At 48.8% G+C, this 7,500-nt stretch overlaps 1 protein-coding gene across 1 annotated transcript in view; it reads left to right on the top strand.

Moving 5' to 3' along the window:
* The window catches only part of ptprub (protein tyrosine phosphatase receptor type Ub), a 266,158-nt gene that overhangs the window by 166,747 nt on the left and 91,911 nt on the right, over positions 1-7,500 (top strand).

Here is a 7,500-nt window from a genome sequence, read left to right as displayed (position 1 = left end):
CCTGGTAATCCGGGAGTTCGTGTCACGCATCCGGTCCAGCCACTGTAGTGCGCGGTGATCTGTCTCCAACAGGAAATGTCGTCCCAGCAGGTAATACCGGAGTGAATCCAAAGCCCACTTGATTGCGAGACACTCCAGCTCCACTGCTGAGTATCTGGTCTCCCTGGGACACAGCTTACGGCTCAGGAAGGCAACCGGCCTGCGATCACCATCCACCTCCTGCAGAAGCACTGCTCCAAGGCCCACTCCCGAAGCGTCGGTTTGGAGGATGAACGGCTGCTCAAAGTCTGGACTCAGCAGCACCGAATCTCCACACACCGCCTCTTTCAGGTCCTGGAACGCCTGCTGGACCTCCTCCGTCCATATCACCTTGTTGGGAGCCACTGCCTTGGTGAGATCTGAAAGTACAGCAGCTCTTGCCGAAAAATTAGGTATGAACCTTCTGTACCATCCCACCAAACCCAAGAATGATCTCACCTTTTTCTTTGTTGTGGGCAGCAAACAGTTCTGGATGGCCTCCACCTTTTCCAGCTGAGGACGGATGACTCCTCCCCCAATGACAAAGCCCAGATACCTGACCTCTTTTTGGGCCAGCATGCACTTCTTGGGGTTGATGGTGAGCCCAGCCTTCTTAATGCGTTGCAGCACCTGCTGTAGGTGGACACAGTGGTCTTGAAAAGTCTCACTGAAGATGACCACATCATCAAGATATGCCGCGGCAAAACGACTCGTGCCCTGTAGGACCTGGTCCATAAGTCGCTGAAAACAGCTTGGCGCCCCCTGCAGCCCAAAAGGCATAACATTGAAGTGATAGAGTCCATATGGTGTACGAAACGCTGTGAGCTCCTTGGCTCTCTGTGTCATGGCCACCTGCCAATAGCCCTTACACAAATCCAATGTGGACATGTACCTCGCTTTGCCCAGCCTCTCCACCAACTCATCAATGCGGGGCATAGGGTATGGATCAGTCTTTGTGAGGGCATTGATTTGCCTGAAATCTATACAAAAGCGTATTGTTCCATCCTTCTTGGGTACCAGCACCACTGGACTACACCACTCACTAGTAGAAGGTTCAATAATTCTCATTGAGAGCATGGTATCCAGCTCCTCCTTTAAAGCCTGTAGCATCCGCTCTGGAACTCTGTAGCTTCTCTGCCTGGCTGGAGTCTCCTGCTTCATGACGATATCATGTCTTACCAATGTGGTCAGTCCTGGCTTCTCCTGGAAGAGGTCTGGGTCCAGCATTCCCTCCATCTGGCGTTTCTGGTCTGATTCCAGGTGGCTGAGGTCCACTGCCTGTGGTGCTCTCTGCACCGGGAAGTACTGTTCCTCTGGTTCCTCCTCCTCTCTGATGGCCCGAATGAAAAGCTGTCTCTCCACTGTCTGCCGTGGGTGAAACTCCTTGAGAAGGTTCACATGGAAGTTCTGGGTGGTCTTCCTTCTCTCTGGCATGTGGATCTCATACGTCACACTCCCAGTCTTCCGTCGAACTTCATACGGGCCCTGCCATTTGGCCAACAGCTTGCTGTCCTGCGTTGGTAACAATAACAGTACCTTCTGTCCTGGTGCAAACGACCTCTCCCTGGCTCTTCGGTCATACCAGGTTTTCTGGTTCCTCTGTGCCTTCTGCATATTCTCCACAGCCAAAGAGGTCATCTCCTCCAGTCGCTCTCTCATCTGGACCACGTACTGGACGACATTCTTCTTGTCTTCACTGGGGCCCTCCCATAGGTCCTTCAGAAGGTCCAATGGCCCCCTCACCTGACGACCGTAGAGGAGCTCAAATGGCGAGAACCCAGTTGAGGCTTGAGGCACTTCTCTATAAGCAAAGAGTAGATAGGGCAACCACTGGTCCCAGTCAGTGCCCGTCTGGGAGACAAAGCGGCGGAGCATGTTCTTGAGTGTTTGATTGAAACGCTCCACCAGCCCGTCTGTCTGTGGATGGTAAGGTGTCGTCCTGATGCCTTTAATTCCCAGGAGTTGGTAAACCTGCTCCAGCAGCAATGAAAGAAAATTAGTGCCCTGGTCTGTTACCACCTCTCCTGGTAGGCCCACTCGGGAAAAGAGCTGCACGAGGCAATTAGCTACCTGTCTTGCCTTTATGGCTCTTAAAGGGAAGGCCTCTGGGTACCTTGTGGCATAATCACATACTACCAGAATGTAACGATTCCCACTCTTACTCCTTTCCAGTGGCCCCACTATATCCATGCCGATACGTTTGAATGGGGTATCTATAATGGGCAGTGGGTGCAGGAGTGCTGGGGCTACCTTTCTACTAGATGTCAGCTGACACTCTGTGCATGTATGTAGGAACTCAGTCACATCTGTATACATCATAGGCCAGCTAAAGCGACTTGCAATGCGAGACAAAGTTTTCTGTTTCCCTAAATGTCCTGCCCATGGAACAGAATGTGCTAATGTCATAACTGTGTGCCTAAATGATGCCGGAATGGCCAATGCCTCCACATCTCCTTTTACTTGGTATAGCAAGCCATTTTTCACAACATATTTTTCTTCAGTTAGGCAACTCACCCCACCATGTTGAATGCCATCCACCTCCGTCACCTTCTGGAACCAGGTCTTCAGTGTCTCATCCTCCCTCTGCAATTCTTCAATGTCCTGAGGTATTTCCCATGACACAGTCCCCTCCGGCTCTGGTAACTTCTCAGGTTCATTCCGTTCCAGGCTGCCTTGGAACTTCTCTCTGCGCTTCTGTCTTTTAGAATGCCGTCTTCTGACCGGCCTCTGTAACTCCATTTCTGCATCAGCAAATGGCAAGGTTTGCATCCCCGCCTTGGCTTCCTGTGCTCTAGTCATCACATTACAGGACCGTATTTGTGGCAGCAGATCGCACAAAATAGGGAGGTCCTGCCCTAGAACGACCTCCTGTGGCAGCTGCGAAGTCACTGCTACTCGTATCAGGAATGTCTGGCCTCTGACTGTTAAGTACACTTCAGCGGTAGGGTACTCTCTAATGTCTCCATGTACGCAGCATACCTTGACTCTGGTCTGGTTGTACAGCTCATCCACCGGGACTAGGCTCTCCAACACCAACGTCTGTGTGCTACCTGTGTCCACCAAAGCCTTAGCGGACTGACCATTCACCAGGACCTGCACCAGATTATCTGTACCGTTTGTGGTGTCCGCTGTCTGCAAGGTACTTGGACGTGGCACATAGCATACAGCAGAGTTCTGTGTCTTCCTGGCCTGGCAATATGGCTTGGTATGACCCTTCTCTCCACAGTAGTAACACAAAAGATCTTCTCCGGATCTGTCAGGCGGTCTTTGTGTGCCAAATCTATTCTGCATGCGGGCCTGGCCATCACCACCCCCATAGGGCCTGCTTCTGGGCTCTTGCTTCCAGTGGCTGAAGTTGGCGCTCATGGGGCCTTGTCGAGCACTCAAATAGACCTCTGCCAGCTTGGCCGCCTCATCTGCAGTCCCGGGGTCATGTTCTTTAATCCATACCTGCATCTCGACACTCACCATCCTCATAAACTGTTCCATGATAATCTTTTCAGAAATCTCATAAACTGAACTTTGCGCTGGTTTAATCCATTTATTAAAAATGTCTTTTAGGCGCACATACAACTCCCTTGGTGACTCTCCTTGCAAAATCTCTGTGGCTCGGAATCTCTGACGATAAGTCTCTGTACTAATGTCATATTTTTTCAAAATAGCCTCTTTCACTTTTCCATACTCTTCAGAGTCGTCACTGTCCATGGCTACAAAAGCAGAGCGTGCCTTCCCTGTAAGCAAGGGCACCAACCTGATGGTCCATGTTGACTCCGGCCATTGACACACCGCAGCCATTCTCTCAAAAGTCGTCAGGAAGTGCTCGATGTCATCCTGCCTTGTGAGTGGGTGCAGCTTCGGATTCACAAATTTGGGTTGGTATTCTGGTGGTCTCTGGGGTGTGGTCGCGCCGGATCTGGTTCCGTCACTGCCCTCTCGGATATCCCCAACCCGGCCTTGGAGTAGCTGGAACTGGTGCTGCATACTCCGCCAGCGCTGGTCTTGACGTTCCATCTCCTGCTCCATCTTGTCATCCCTGGCTGTCTGGGACCTCAGTAGAGCCTTTACCATTCCTGCCAGCTCAGCCACAGCGCCCTCTGACCCTGTTGCAGGTATGGGCGCCCCGTCCTGGTCTGGTGCTCCCGCTCCCCCATCTTGATCTTCCTCTTGGGGTGTGTGTTTTGGTTGCTTGAGCTTCGGAGGCATCTTCCGTACAGTCTCCTGATGAGGCGGTTCCCTTTTGCTTCTGACACCAACTGTGAGCAGGATAGCTGTGCGGTGTGGTGGAAAGCAGGAAGGCTGCGTCGGATAAGATGCCAAATGAGGGCTTCCTCGGTTTATTCAGCAAAAAGATGTCATAAAGAATAAGTTCTAAATCAATAATCAAAAAATATAACTCATAATAGAAAGAAAACAAAATACTGGTCATAAACAGGATCCGATAATAAACTCATAATACTAATAAAGCACTGTTGAGTCTATGGTGCTCCCCACAGCTCAATCAAACATAGACTGCCCAACCATTCCAAAACTCAGGCCTTTCAATAGCCCAGCAGCAACCATTACTTCCAATGAATCAATTATGTAACAACCATGGCCTTTCTTAATAAACATTTTGCTACACATGTACATTCATGAAACAAGACAATTATATTATAAGACAATCACATTACAACTACATAATATCCCTTATTTCCCACCAAACAATGAATTGACAATTACAACGGAAAAGTCCCCCTCTCACTTTAAGTGAGATGGTATGAGTGACGCAAAGCCACGCAAGGGGAACACGGAAGTATCCCTCGCGCACCCCTCTCGTGTTCTCTCATTGTCCCGTGAACTGACTGCACGACGGCAGCTTCCACGGTAAGTCTGTACAAAGTCCTTTTCCCTGTATTGCTTGTCAATGTAATGAATGAGATGTATGTGCATAATTGTCCGTTTCTACTTCTACTTCGTTGCCCACCGCGAGCAGAAGTAACTGATGCGTTGTTGTATGTTTGTTTGTGTTTGCAGATGCCGTCGCCATTAAATCCCGTGTGCGGTTTCCCGCGACTGTCCGTGTCACCAGTCTTACATTACATGAACATAGTCACTCAATAATAAACAGTTTGTTAAAATCATGTTGTGAGTCTTTCATGTTCACCGTCCTTATGGCCACGGAGGTTAGCTCCGTGACAATCTCCAACGCATATGTTTTAATGAGTGCAGTAAACGTTGTGAGTTAAACTGGCTTGCTGGCCCCAGATCTGGTGCAACTGGCCGGCGACCCGGGTTCGATTCCCGCCCCGTGGTCCTTTCCGTATCCCACCCCCGCTCTCTATCACATTCACTTCCTGTCACTCTTCTCTGTAACTATCATATCATAAAGCCATAAAACGCCCCCCCCCCCCAAAAAAAAAAAAAAAAAAGTATATATACTGTATATATATATATATATATATATATACATACTGGCTATAACTGGCTTGCTGTTGACTTTTGTTACAGAGTTCTCATGTAAATATGGCACCAGGCAAAAAGAGGGCACCCCAGGTAGTGCTGAATGTACTATTCCAGTGACTCATGGGGTGCCTCCCATTCAGCTCCTCTGGCCTCGATCCTCACTGATGTACAAAAAGAATGATGGGGCGGCAACAATGGGATAGTCTATCCAGTTTTAGTTATAGATTAGTGGGAACGCCCCTCGAGATGTTGAGAGGCACCCATGGTGTCATCTCCTCTCACCTCCATTTGCAACTTTTTGCAAGAGAAAAAAATCACTCATGGAAGTTGACCGCAATCAGGGAGCCACCAACTGACCAGAAAAGCAAATAAACATCTAGCGATTATGAGACAGATATCCAAACTGATGAGCTGTAATCAAACTGGATGGTTTAAATTAGGTCTTCATGCTACACCCACTCAGAACATATACTGATTATAATACTGCGGCTCTAACAAGCCAAATCAATGATTTACTCCACTCGAAGGGAAGGACATCAAGTGGACAAAGGACGGGAGGTAAAATAGAGAAGGTCATTTTTAAACAAGGCACAAATCAGCCAAATTGGTGCTTTAAATACAGTACAGCTCCCATTCTGGCTGGACATTTCATCATGCACACATTGTCAAAACGGGCCATTTGAACCTAATTTTATCGTAACAGGTGACCAAATGGAACTGCGAAGCATGAATGCAATCTTCACTGCAGTTTTAATTTAAACAGCACAACACCTAATAAGCTACTCTGTGCGTGCGCCCCTCCTGTGTTTCATAATTTAGATCTATTAAATAAACATTACAGTGTAATTAATGTCATGAGTTCATGCTCATTTTAATGGAAAAACAAGGAAGAATTTCATCTGCAGCCCATCAGCTGTAATCAGCAATAAGAAACACAACACAATCCTAATCTGCCATCATTACCCGCACGCTCCAACCAACAACAGGCGGCAGACATCGGGGAGCATTTCCAACTGCTCTGACTGCCGATGGTGACCGGCTGCTCATGTTGACCCATCACCGCGCCAGTTGAAGTCAGTGTGCCACTCTGCTCACATAACCTGCAGGTCTCCCGTTTGAAGTGAGACATTTTGCGATGATTCATCTGACCTGGCATGACAGCCCACTCCCGGGCCTCGGAGGCTTTTGAGACGGAGCAGTCAGCCCCATCACAAAGGATATCATTATATTATGGGAGATGGGATTGGTGGATTGACATGTAAATGGGAGGTTGGGCTGGAGCCGTCTGATAGCCTGAGCAGAGGAAAACAGAAAGAAATTGAGAGAGAGGGTGAGAAAGCGAGAGAGAGAGCAAGTGTCTGTGTGTGTGTGTATGTGTGTGTGTGTGTGTGTGTGTGTGTGTGTGTCTGTGTGTCTGTGTGTGTGTCTGTGTGTCTGTGTGTCTGTCTGTGTGTGTGTGTGTGTGTGTGTGTGTGTGTTCAAAATTCAAAATGCCTTTCCTACCCAGATTAAAGCAATGGACAATCTCACTGAGCCTTATTGGTTCTCTGACTCTCCTTGGCACTCTCTCTCTCTCTCTCTCTCTCTCTCTCTCTCTCTCTCTCTATCTCCCTCTCTTCCCTTCTCTCTGTAGTGCCTTCTCTTTTCTTGGTGTGCCTTATATATTCACTATGTATTGGCCTGTGCATTAAGTCACTGAGCGGACCCTCTAAATCCCATCTTCATGCTTATCGCTGACGTGCAGATCGTTATGGTCTTCCCCTGACATTATGCACAGCTGCTGGTTGGATTCATAGCCTGGGGAAATGACAAGCTTGCTGGCGGAGAAGGGGGGGGGGGGGGGGGGGGAGATATTTTTGGAGTGTGTGTGACCCCCCCCCCCCCTTCTTCTATTTGAATTTGGCCTGTTTCATTCCACTGTCCTTGGGTGTCATGGTGTATAGCTAGCGTGAGCAGCTGTGATGTACGGCAAATGTGTTCCCTGTAAGTGAGGCTGTTAACTACAGCCGTAGCCTTGGCTGCCAGGCTTATAGCTTCTGA

This window comes from Sardina pilchardus, chromosome 6 (genome assembly GCF_963854185.1).
Source record: "Sardina pilchardus chromosome 6, fSarPil1.1, whole genome shotgun sequence".
In the NCBI taxonomy this organism is placed as follows: domain Eukaryota; kingdom Metazoa; phylum Chordata; class Actinopteri; order Clupeiformes; family Clupeidae; genus Sardina; species Sardina pilchardus.
This window is presented reverse-complemented; position numbering and strand designations above follow the sequence as displayed.